Source organism: Dasypus novemcinctus, chromosome 31, assembly GCF_030445035.2.
Source record: "Dasypus novemcinctus isolate mDasNov1 chromosome 31, mDasNov1.1.hap2, whole genome shotgun sequence".
Taxonomy (NCBI): Eukaryota; Metazoa; Chordata; class Mammalia; order Cingulata; family Dasypodidae; genus Dasypus; species Dasypus novemcinctus.
In genome coordinates, this window is record NC_080703.1 from 19,895,197 (window position 1) to 19,908,048 (window position 12,852).

Genomic DNA, 12,852 nt, shown 5'->3' on the forward strand with positions numbered 1-12,852 from the left:
GCATCTGTTGCTATCTCATTGGCTAAAGAACAAAGTTCCCTAAATCAGGACTGGAACCACCCGAATCCGTGCCAGTGTCATAATGCTGGTCCCATGAACCGTGAAGGGGAGCAAGACTTCTGAAATGTGCAGAGAATGGAACCCACAGAAACAGCCCTTAGAAGGCATAGTACCCCAGTGCCTGTGTGCAAAGTTGTGGATACGTGTATTTCGCGCATTTTTTCCCGTTATATCTGAAATATCACTTCTTCCTGGAGGTCGTTCTACTATCCCACCCATTCGGAGGCCTCGACGACACAGTCTCCCTCGTCATCCTGTGTATGTCTGGAAGAGCCTACACCTGTACTACCTGGTTTAAGACCCTCCACCTGGCTGCAAGGTGAGCACCCCTGTGCCTTCAACCCGCGGGCCTCGATACACACCTATGAAGCACTGACAGGTCCGCGCTGCCTGCCGGGTTTTGGTGTGAGAATGCCACTTCCAAGCACTCTGCTCCGGACATCAGACATTACGCGCGTGTTCATTTTGGAAATAAGGCTTTTAGCATTCCAACCACCCCCACCCACCTACCAGCCCCAGCACACAGCCTGACTGCGAGCCGGGCCGGGCGTTCAGAGGCGCCCAGGGCAGGTGGAGCCGCGGGGCACACAGCACGAGCGCCCTTTCAACCCACCTGACCGGCCCCGACCCTGGAGGCGGAGAGACTGGCGAGAAGCCGGCAGGCCCGGGAGCCGCGGGCCCGGGGGAGCCACCCTCGGCGTCCCGGCGGCTCGCGGGGGGCCGGAGCGTCGCCCCCGACCCGCGCGCCGCCGGCCGCCCGGCAGCGACCCGAGCCCCCCGCGTCCGGCCCCGGCCCAGCGCGCGCCGCGCCCGGGCCGCCGCGAGCCGCAACTGCTTCCGGGTGACGGGGCGCCGACCCCGTGGGCCCGCCCCTCCGCCGCGGCGCTCGGGCCGCGGCTCCGCCCGGGGGCCGGTTCCCGCTGCCTCAGCCGCGGCGCCGAGGGGACCCGGGCTGACCCGCTGCCTGCCCGCCGGCGCCGGAAGCCGCCGCGTCCCGCCAGGCCGGGGACCCGCGGCCCTCGCCCCTCACTCCGCGGGCGAGTCGCGCTCTGGCGCTCCCCGGGCGGCGCCGCCCGCGCCCCAGGACAGGTAAGGGCCGCTCCGCCGGAGGTCCGAGGGCGCGCGGCGAGCGGGGCCGCCTCCCCGCCTCCCGAGCCCGTCGAGAGCCGCGTCGCCGCCCGCGGGGCGCGCTTCCCCGGGGGGGCCCCCGGCGGGCTCCGGCACCCGGTCGGCCCCTGCCCGCCGCGCCGGGGCGTCACGCCCGGCTTCGCACGCGCACCCTCGCTCGGCGGCCGGCCGCGGTGGGACTCCCATTGTGCGAGCACCGGCGGCGGGCGGCTGTCGCCGAGCCTCGCTCCGGGCGCGCCCCCAGGGCCGCGGGCGTCGCCTTTGACCCGCTAGGCGCGCCGGGTTCCTGCTCCAGCGCGGCGGCGCGCGCTTCACACCCAGCTCGTTAAGTTACACGGCCCCTGCCGGGCCGGCGGCGCGGCGTCGCCTCTCGGGCGGAAAGCGGGAGGACCTCCGGAAAACCCCTCCTTCTTCCTCCTCGAGGGGAGGCAAGGGCCAGGGGTCGCCGTCGTTTTTACGCCGTGGGAGATGCCAGTATCAGGCAGCTGCCGCTCGGCTGGGGCAGTACTGCGTCTTCAACGTTTACCTGTTCGTGCCTCGCTTTCTTTGCTCGTTTTTGTTTAGTGACTCAGCATTTCCGCGGTAAACAGGAAAATTGTAGAGTCGCTTACTGGACCAGGAGAGGTGTGGAAGGATAATTGGGTTGTCAGGAATTATTTTATTTTTTTTTATGTAATCACAGTGGCAAGAGAATGTGGATGTAGTAATGGAACTAGGGAGATGGCGCGCAGGGTGTGTGGATGGATGAGTTCTTCATCCGTGTTTAAAATGAAAATATTTTTTTCAAGGTACCTTTTTTTTTTGGGTGTGTGTGTGTGAATCTGGGTGGAAACGTGCGTTTCTCTGAGAATGGGAGGTGTTGCTGATCGGGTTAGCGTGGCAGGGACTTCAGGCTTGCCGTGATTTGAAGTCTTGGGGAATTGACCGTGTTTAAACAACATCATGCTCTGTTTAACAAATATAGAGATGATGACCTGGTACTATAGTATACCAGTGTAGAATAAGAATTTTGGAAAGTGTGATTCATCTAGGAAGTTAGGTCACTCTGTGAATCATTGATAGGGATCTTAAAATTGAAATAGAGGACAGCTAAAAGTTTGTCACTGCCTGTTTAATTAGATGCCTTCACTGTTTTATAGGGAGTGTTGAATTTCGCTGTGTTAGATTTCTTGTTGAACATTTATTGTAAGGAAATACGGTAAGAAAGCAAAAAGTAACTTTTTCAGTAGGTTTAGATTTAGAGTCGTATGTTAGTTCTTAAATGGATTGTTGTGATTTTACCTATTTTTGGCTAGATATGGTAAGATAAATAAAGGTGTCTAGAAGCAAAATGAATGTCAGCGAAAAGCAGTGCTTCCATCAAGTAGAATACGAAAACGTTCACAGAAAAGAGTCCTCAGTATACAGAATGGACTTTTGTATGGAAACCCTCACGCATTCTGCAGATTTAGCCTTAAAAATATGGAATGAGGCTAGCCCTACTGAATTATAAAGTTCTGTTATAGTAGAAATTATGACTTATTGGAATGAATTTGTTTTTAACTAGCGGTAACTTTTTTTTCCTGAAATTTGATTATTTTTGGCTTTTAAAATGTGAAGCAAACTAATTTTGGATCACAGAGTTCTTTTATACTCTTAGGTCTGTTTTTCTTTTTTCTTCTTTTTGGAATTTAGCTTATTTTACCTTGATTTTCATTTGTAAAGGACTGTATTTAGTTCATTAGTTATTAGTTAATTACAAAATAATGACAAGTTTACCCTGTTGGTCATGCTTACCAAATTCATTTCATTTTTTACTAGATTTTGGCATTTCATTTGCTTTGGATTTTCATGGGCTATTGTATTCAGAGTGTCCCCTAATGTTGCTTTTGATTTTTGCCCAGCTAATAGTGATTTTTAAGAGTTTCAGTGAACAGAGATTCCCTTTGGAAAATCCCTTGTGGAACCCGCCATAACCCGCAGTCTTGATAATAGGCATAGATGTGAGGGAAGCCTTCTTAGGTCCGAATTTGAGCATCTCCATAATGAAGAAAGAAAGAGACATGGACAGTGTATTTGCAAAGTTTGTTCCTTCTCTCTCTTTAAAAAAAAAAAAAAATCAAAGCTTTGCTAGAAATGAGTTTAGTGAGAGAATGGGAGCTTTTCCTTGCCAAGCTCTTTGTGAATTGTTTACTCTGTCTGCACTGTGAAAAGGACCAGAATTGAGGATGTGCAGGGAAAAAAAAAAGCCTCCAAAGTGCTGGGAATGTTGATGAGGATCACTTAAAAGAAAGTAAAATCTTCACCTTTAAAGCACTATCCATTGTACCTACAAAATAGTGGGCGTGTTCATAGCCTTTGCCTTTTAGTAGTTGCTTTATCTCTGGAGAATCTGGATGAAAAGATGGTCCCTTAACAGGGAAAGTATACTACCTTATTCACTTTACAGATTAAAAAGTAGACTCCATGACCATCATTCAAAACTCAGTTCGTAAAACTTGAGAAGAAAAGTTTCCAATTGAGCAAAACTGAACCTGTGAGTAAAATAACTGCCTTTTTCTCCATTTCCCCCTCTAACAATAGATAAGACACCAGTGGAAATGAATTTTTTTGGTGTGTGTTGTACATTGTACTTTAACTTTTTAAAGTCTGGCTGAAAATTTCTTAAAAAGAAATCAAATGCTGGACGAAAAACTAGATTAATAATATATTACACTTTTTCATTTGTTCTGTTATTTCTTTATTTTGCCGGGGTATGGAGAGACAATTCTCTTTTTTGGAGAGACTCTGAGATTTGTTCCACATATATGCTTTTGTGTTGGTCTAGTGGAAGGAGAGCGGTAGATAAAAATACAGATAGTTAGGAAGGGCGAAGAAATGGTAGATACAGAATAGAGGATGCACACTTTTTGACTCCAATAGACATTTGTGGGACTTATTAAAAAATTCAAAAAGAAAATGTTATATGGCAAAAAGGAGTCTCCTTTGCACAATAAATTTCCAGCCTTTCCTTACTCCCATCTCCCATTCCAAGCAACCACTGTTAATGGTTTCTTGTGTATCCTCCAAATATCCCATTGTATGTGCAATTACATATGTTTAGGACAAATGTCCTGTACTTTTCATTTTTTTTTTTTAAAGATTTTTATTTATTTATTTATTTAATTCTCCCCCTCCCCCGGTTGTCTGTTCTCTGTGTCTATTTGCTGCGTCTTGTTTCTTTGTCCGCTTCTGTTTGTCTGTCAGCAGCACGGGAAGTGTGGGCGGCGCCATTCCTGGGCAGGCTGCACTTTCTTTCGCGCTGGGCAGCTCTCCTTACTGGTGCACTCCTTGCGCTTGGGGCTTCCCTACCCGGGGGACACCCCTGCGTGGCACGGCACACCTTGAGCGCATCAGCACTGCGCATGGGCCAGCTCCACACGGGTCAAGGAGGCCCGGGGTTTGAACCGCGGACCTCCCATGTGGTAGACGGATGCCCTAACCACTGGGCCAAGTCCGTTTCCCCCTGTACTTTTCATTTTTAACCTTAGTAAATCTTAGCGATCTTTTCATATTAGCATATATGTCCTCATTTTTTAAAAAGACTGAATGTACCATTTGGTGTGGATAAACCATAATATATTTTCCCTTCCCTATTAACGCACGTTTGGGTTGTTTTTGCTTTCTACTATTACAAACTCTGCTATAATAAGCATCTCATATATAAATCTTTGCACTAGTGTGTATAAGTATCCATTTGGGTAAATTTCTGTAGTGTTACTGCAAGGTTAGGAGTTATGTTGTGAAAATTCAAAAGTTTTTTCAAACCTATATTGCATTCTGTTTTATAACTTCTCAGGCTTGGAGAATGATAAAGATGCTCTTACTTTGTATTTTTATCCTCAATTTTTTTGAATAAATATTGCAAATGTGTTTTATAAGTAATTTTGAACATTTTGATAGTATTTTAGAGTGTCAGGTGGTTAAATTTATTTGCACTGGGAAAAATAGAAATATTGTAGTTTGAAGACTGTTGCTACCATAGACTACTTTATTTATATCTGCTAATATTTAAACTGCTACTTCTTCTAGTCTCTCGATTGTTTTAGGATTTAATATACCAATTGAAAACATTATATACAGTTTAACTTCTTGCCCTGCTGAATTCTGCAACTATATTGTTGCTCACAAGAGACATAAATAGCCCACCTTCTCTTTCTTTCTTCACTTTCCACATCCTAGTGTGTTTGTAATAAAATAAACCTCTCTGGAGATTGGTACCCAAAAATCTTTTTTTTGGTGAAGCAGAGTGCTATTAATGAATTACTTTCCTGAGGCAGGGAATAAGTACAGATTCAGTCTTTATTTTGTAAAGTGTTTGTGAGCAGAAAGAGGAAGGTTTAAAATTTTATTTTCAATCTTCTACAGGTCACTCAAGATCAGGATGACGTTAAGGATCTTTTGCCCTTTTGAAATGAGAGAGAGCCTAGAGAAAGAAAAAAGCAAGGAGGTGCTTAGGTGGTTAGGGCTGAAATGCGTTGATGAAGTTGGAAGTTATGAGTGGCAGTTTCCCTGGCTGGTGTCCAGCATCTATTTTGAGGTTCCGTCAAAGCTCGCCTGACAGAACTCACCACATAACCGTAATCTGGTCTGGCCCTGCTGCAAGTCAGGAAGGCCTGCGGTTTAGGAAAAGCGGCAACCACAGAAGAGTGAGCTCTTAAAGGACATTTGCCTTCAGAAGATTAAGGCTAAGTTTTGGGGTAAAAAATCTGCATAGTGTATATACCTAACGTTCCAGTTTTTATTGTCCTCCTCCTTTAGGAAAGAGGATGATTCAGGAAAACTAATGAGGAAATTGCTTTAGAAAAATGTGGACGAGGAGGTGCACAGGATTTCACTGAAACTGATGGTTCTAGTTATAAGAGAGTGTGTGCCAAGGATCAACAGGGGGAAAACATTACTCTTGCCAGCATAGGGAGGCCGCGCCTTCACACTTGCCACTAGGATCAAAAAGGACAGTTCGAATGATGGGCTGTTTTACAGAAGTTATTTTCAGCTCAAGCAGATAAATTAGCCTCTTCTCAAATTCTTATTCTCTTCTTCCAGTAGAATTGTACAGTCTGTACAGTGTCATATCAGTTTTGCTGAATTTATGTCTTTATCTCTAAACTCTTAGGTATCGGTAGATATCTTCCAGCATAGCGGTGGTGGTCTCTACCATGTGGCTGCTTGTGAGAACTTTGGTGTGTTCTATTGAGGCTCCCCCCGCCCCTTTAGAAGGTATCAGGGGTTGAACCCAGGAACTCATACATGGGAAGCAGGCCATCGTCCACTCAACTGCACCCACTCCCCTCTGTTGAATCGTGGTGAACGTAATGCTGGAGTTTAAAGTTCTTCAACTTATCTCATTTCTTGGGCTAGACAGTTACTAAAGAATTTTATGGCTCGCCCTTTTGACCAGCGTCTGTGCATTTAACTGCAGCTTTGTTTTACAATTAAGGTTGTTTAAGAATACGCCTAGAGACTTAATTTACAGATGCAAAGCCTGCAGATGGTTTCCCTTTCTTTTATGACTCTAGGAGATTTAATTTTTTCTTGCCCTCAGAAACTTGGCTTGTTAGCATTTGATGGTGATGAAGAATTTAGGATTCAGTGTGAGGAGAAAAAGGAAAGGAATGTTTTCCTTTCCTTCTTATTCCTATTATTTGATTTATTCCACAAGTGTGTCTGGGGGGGAGGCATGAACAAAGCAGTGGAGGGAGAGTGGAAGGAGGTTGGGAAAAGTCTTGCAGTGCTTTATCAGGGCTTTTAAATTTTCTCAGAGGTGGAATATCGAAACCCTTACTAAAATGAATCGTGGGGGTAGGGAGAATATTATTTTGTAAAGAAAAAAAGATTCAGTTCATCATTTTTCATTGGTTTCATCTTTTTTCATTGGTTTCATCTTGAACTCTGTGGATTTTAATGTTCCTTTATTCTAGCCACCAAAATTTTAACTAATTTTGCTATAACAGATATCTTTACTCGTTTGGGAAACAAATTTAACTTTTAAGTTACATATTCTGAGCACTTTTTTTTTTTACTTCCCACTTTTCTAAGTAGAAACATTTTAACGGCTAGGAATAATCTTTTGGTTCTCTGTTTTGTGAATTAATGTGTACTGTATGCAGAAGAATAGGATGTTAAATTATTCCCTGTTAAATGGTTTAAATCATGTGTGTTAAAAAACAAACTATAGGAGAGCAGTTGTAGCTCAGTGATTGAGTGCCTACTTTCCACTTACGATGTCCTGGGTTCAATCTCTGTACCTCCTTAAAACGAACAAGCACAAACAAACAAAAACCTGTACAATTACTAAGCATAAATGTTGCTATTTTAAAAAAATATGCATTCCAGTGTAGTGACCCTATGATTTTAGAACTAAACATAGAAACAATTCAGTTAGGTTTTAGGCAGCCACAGATAATGATATATATAGGTGGAAAGTCAAGGAAATGAGAGCGTCATTGTCCTCATGGACTTTCCAAACTTACCATTTGCAATCCATCCATAGCTTTGAAAATTGTGAGACTAGTAATGGAGCCAGCAGGTGAAGAAAGGAAAAATCATAGCTGATATTTATTAAGCTCTTACTTGGAACCTAAACTTTACGTGCATTTTCTCTCTCTCTCTTTTTTTTTTTTTTTAAGATAAGCTAATTCAGAAGTTTAGGGAAGTGACTTCTCCAAGGGACTCCCAACCAGTCCGTGGAGGAGCCTGCATACAAATTTATGTCTGTAACTCCAAAACCAGGATTCTTCCCACATGAAACAGGTTCTCTTCATTCAGGGAGTATAAAGTGGTTATGATTTCTGCCTCATTCAAATCTCTTTTTTATGAGAGGTACCAAAGGAGACTAAAAATTAGGAGACTGATAACATCTTGGATGTGATGACGACAGATGGACGGCTTATGTGTATATATTTAAGATTATGTATTTATTTCTCTCCCCTCCCCGCCCCCCGACTGCTCTCTTGTGTCCATTCGCTGTGTTTTCTTCTCTGTCCACTTGCATTCTCGGCGGCTCTGGAATCTGTGTCTCTCTTTTTGCTGCGTCATCTTGCTGTGTCAGCTCTCCGTGTGTGTGGTGCCACTCCTGGTCGGGCTGCACTTTTTCGGTGTGGGGTGGCTCTCCTTGGGGGCCACACTCCTTGCACATGGGACACCCCTACACGGGGGCATCCCTGCGTGGCAGGGCACTCTTTGTGCGTGGCAGCACTGCGCATGGGCCAGCTCCATGCGGGCCTGGACCTCCTATATGGTAGGCGGACACTCTCTCAGTTGAGCCACAGCCGCTTCCCTATATTTTCTTATAATTACTTGGGATGTGTATCTCAAGGGATAAGGATGATTATATAAAGGAGATATTCACTAACAAGAATTGAGTAAAATTGCTGCTTTAGTTATATTCAGTATTAAGCTCAGTTTATAGGGAAGAAAATTTTTACAATTCCACTTATTTCCCCCTCTTCAAAAACTTCTTAAATTCTTCATGAGTCTTCTTTTACCTTAGCAATTCTACTTCCATTAACTCATTCTAAAGAAATTCATAATTTGGTAAGTGTGCAAAGAGGTCATTATACCTTTATTTCTAGTGGCAAAATATTAGAAATAATCTAAATGTGGAACATTAAGTGGATGAAATATTTTGATGCCATTATAATTATGTGTATATATTTTGATATGGAAAGACATTCATTATTTTAAGTTTAAAATGCTGGGTAGGGACTTCCAGGAAGATGGCAGACTAGAAAGACAGAGGACTCTACTCTCTTGCAGAAAAATAGCTAGAAGACAGGTAGAAACAACCTGGAAAAAAATCTTTTAGGGTTTAGAGCACCAGGGGAAGGCTGGATACTAGCCAGAGGATAGAGGGGCACAGGAAAAGAATCACCACAGCAAAACTGTGAGTGATAAGTGGCAGCTGCAAATACTGGCACCTTCCTCTACCCTATAGACACTTTTGAATTCTCAGACCTCTGTGCCACGGCTGCAAAGGGGGCCGTAGGGATCCACCTCCCCAGGAAAGGGGAGAAAGAAGGACACAGCCTAAGAAGGACTCAGCTTTTGACCCACAGATTTGGTCTGCTGTGTCCCAGGAGCCCTTCCAGGCCTGGTGGGGCCACCGCCATTGCTTGCCTTGGAGCCCTCAAGGGACTGAAGAGAACCCACTGACGCTCTCATTCTCCCTCCCTGCCGACTGTAACTGGATGTTGAGGACACAGGGGAGTGGAATTATTTCCTACCCAGGAAAAGGGAGGGGGCTTCCAGCAAAGGTTGGAGAACTGCCTCTGAGAAAGTTTGAATTATGAGGCTTTTAACCTCCAGGCAGGATCCTCTGTCACATTTATCTAGTCCATGTTGCAGTAGACAGACTGAGCAGGCATTGAACTGGGAGGGCTGCAAAAGAGCGCCATCTGCTGGCAGACCAGAAGTGCACGTGAGGAAATTAAGTAAGAGAGGCTTTTTCCAGCCTTTCCAGCCTCTCTTCCCAAGGCTCTAGGAAGCAGGTCTACAACCTGTTACTGGGTCCAGGGCCCACATTTGAACAGCTAACAGGGACAATCCTCTTGACCCAAACAGGTTGAACCAAGCATCAAAGAACAGCCTCCTGCCACTACATCCCTATGAAAGAGAGAAATGAGCATGTGACTAAACTCACCATCCTAATCAGAAGCTGTGGGAGTTGAATGATAGCATGCAATGCAACAACAGACATATCACAGGTGTTCCAGAAGGAGAATAGGGAAGGGGGGCAGAAGAGTATTTGAGAAATACAGTCATACCTTGGGACTTGACTGCTTTGAAACTTGTCAAATTTGGTACTCGACGCATTTTGACACACAAATTTTGTCCCTGTACTTGTTGTTTGGTACTTGACATGCAAGCTAAAACTTGTCGGTGTCAGTTGCCTTGTGACTTGCTACCCTTTCCAGCTGAAACAAAGGGTCATGTGGTAGCTCCTGCCCTATGCACATACCATTGCCGACTTATCTTAGCACTGTGGTCATTTGTGTATTTTTGTATTTTCAACATCATGGGTCCTAAGAAAATGAGCAGTGGTAGCACTGAGCAGGAAATAAAATTACTTCGCATCATCATTGAGCAAAAAAAAAAGAAATAATAGGTAAATATAAGAGCGGTATTCACATTACTGATCTTGCTGGGGGATCTGGTGTGCCTAGAACAGTGGTCTCCACCATCATTAGGAATAAAGAAGTGATAAAAAAGGCTGATGTTGTGAAAGGAGTTTAAGCAGCAACAGAGCAGCATTCCCAAACATTCAAGTAGAAAAGCTATTATTAATTTGGGTAAAAGGGAAGCAGTTAGTGGGTAATGGTGTATCAGACACTATAATACATGAAAAAGCCAAAGTGTTGCATGCTGAAATTTTGAAAAACAAACTGGAACCAGTGATAAAAGTGTTGAAGTTTTTCAGGCCAGCCATGGCTAGTTTGAGAATCTTAAAAAGAGGCCCAGCATCCACAGTGTCGTGAGGCAGTATGGCAAGGCAGTGAGTGCTAATAAAAAGACTGCTGATGAATTCATCAGTGAATTTCAAGACCAAGTAGAGGCTGAGGGTTTTATTCTCCACCAAGTTTTTAACTGTGATGAGACCGAAGCTTTTTGGAAAAAAAAGTGCCTTTTAGAAACTACATCACAAAAGAGGAAAAGACATTACCAGGCCCCAAACCAATGAAAGACAGGCTCACTCAATTGTTGTGTGGGAATGCTAGTGAGGGCTTAAAACTCCAACCTCTGCTAGTCTATCATAGTGAAAAACCGAGAGTTTTCAAGAAGCATAATGTCATAAAAAGCAAACTCCATGTGATGTGGAGGGCAAACAGCAAAGTCTGGATCATGAGGCAGTTTTTCAGTGAGTGAATAAATGAAGTGTTTGGTCCCTCATTGAAAAAAAAATACTTGCTGGAGAAAGTTTTGCCTCTGAAAGCTCTCCTACTTTGGGAAAATGCGCCTCCCTACCCTCCATGCTTGGAGGGGATGACTTACTGGAGGAGTTCAGCTTCATCACTATCAGGTTCCTGCTCCCCAACGCTACTCCTCTCATCCAGCCCATGGACCGGCAGGTCATTTCAGACGTCAAAAAGTTGTACACTGGGAAACGGACTTTGGCCCAGTGGTTAGGGCGTCCGCCTACCATATGGGAGGTCCACGGTTCAAGCCCCGGGCCTCCTTGACCCGTGTGGAGCTGGCCATGCGCAGTGCTGATGCGCGCAAGGAGTGCCGTGCCACGCAAGGGTGTCCGCCGCGTGGGGGAGCCCCATGCGCAAGGAGTGCGCCCGTGAGGAGAGCCGCCCAGCGTGAAAAGAAAGTGCAGCCTGCCCAGGAATGGCGCCGCCCACACTTCCCGTGCCGCTGACGACAACAGAAGCGGACAAAGAAACAAGACGCAGCAAACAGACACCAAGAACAGACAACCAGGGGAGGGGGGGAAATTAAATAAATAAATAAATCTTTAAAAAAAAAAAAAAAGTTGTACACTGAGTTGCTTTTCCAGAGGCACTTTGAGGTCATCTCTGACACCCAGTTGACTCTCACAGAATTCTGGAAGGAGAATTTCAATATCCTGCACTGCCTTAACCTTATCGATAAGGCCTGGAATGAAGTCTCTTAGAGGACAATGACTTTGGCATGGAAGAATTTATGGCCGGAAGCTGTGACTCAGAGAAACTTTGAAGGGCTTGAGGCTGACCCCAAGCCTGCAGGTACAGAGGGTACAGCTGTGCAGATATTGTATCTTTGGGCCAATCCATGGGTCTGGAGGTTGATGCTGCTGATGTTGAGGAGTTAGTGGAGGAACATTGTAAAAAGCTTAGCACTGAGGCGCTGCAGGACTACAAAAGGAACAGTAAGAGGTGGCTGAAGAGGTTTCTTCAGGTGAGGAGGAAATAAGGGAGGATGTCCCCAGTTCCTTGATAAAAAGAAATATGTGCAAAATGGGCAGAAGTTTAAAACTTTGTGGAGAAGTACCATCCAAAGCTCTAATCAGCAGAAATGTGAATTTATTGAATGACCAAACAATTTTACACGTTTGAGGGAATTCTGAAAAGAAGACTGCTGAAAAGCAGTCCTTATTGGGTAAATGTTTTCAGTGAAGGTGACAAAGATTGTGTCAGAGCCTGTGGTACAAGCTGAAAAATGGCAGAAAAGAGAAAGAACACCTGAAGTGCAAGTGCCTGATGTTTTATTTGAGGGGGACTCTCCTTCCAAGCAACATTCCGTGTTACCTCTCCTCCTCACCACCCACTCTCCTCCTGCCATCCCATTAGGCCATGGATACTTCTTAGTACAGGTAAAGTGAAGTTTTTATTTTATTTAATCTAAGTATTAGTTTTTAGGTTTAGTTCTCATGTAAAGTAATGATATACAACCCTATCATTTTACATATTGCCTAAAAATGTGTGTTGTCTTTGGTTTGGGAATGCATTAAGTTTATTTACATTATTCCTTATGGGAACGATTTGTTTGGTACTTGTGTTTTTGGTACTCCTTATGCCTTCTGGAACTAATTAGTGACAAGTACTGAGGTACCACTGTACTAGTTGAAAATTTCCTGACTCTGATGAAAGAAATGAGTTTACATATCCAAGAAGTGCAGCATATCCCAATCAGAATAAATGTGAATAGATCTACTCCAAGACAAAC

At 44.6% G+C, this 12,852-nt stretch overlaps 1 protein-coding gene across 6 annotated transcripts in view; it reads left to right on the forward strand.

Annotated features, from left to right (window-relative positions):
• Positions 1-972: 972 nt before the first annotated feature.
• Positions 973-12,852, forward strand: part of LRRFIP2 (LRR binding FLII interacting protein 2) — a 117,681-nt gene continuing 105,801 nt past the window's right edge. Inside the window, exon 1 of one of the 6 annotated variants that reach the window (XM_058290802.2) lies at positions 973-1,149. The gene's annotated coding sequence lies outside the window, so the exon portion shown is untranslated. Of the gene's footprint in view, positions 1,150-1,512; positions 1,717-3,596; positions 3,704-12,852 lie in introns of those variants that run through there. The other 5 variants (XM_058290805.2, XM_058290806.2, XM_058290807.2 and 2 more) reach the window with 5 other exon arrangements.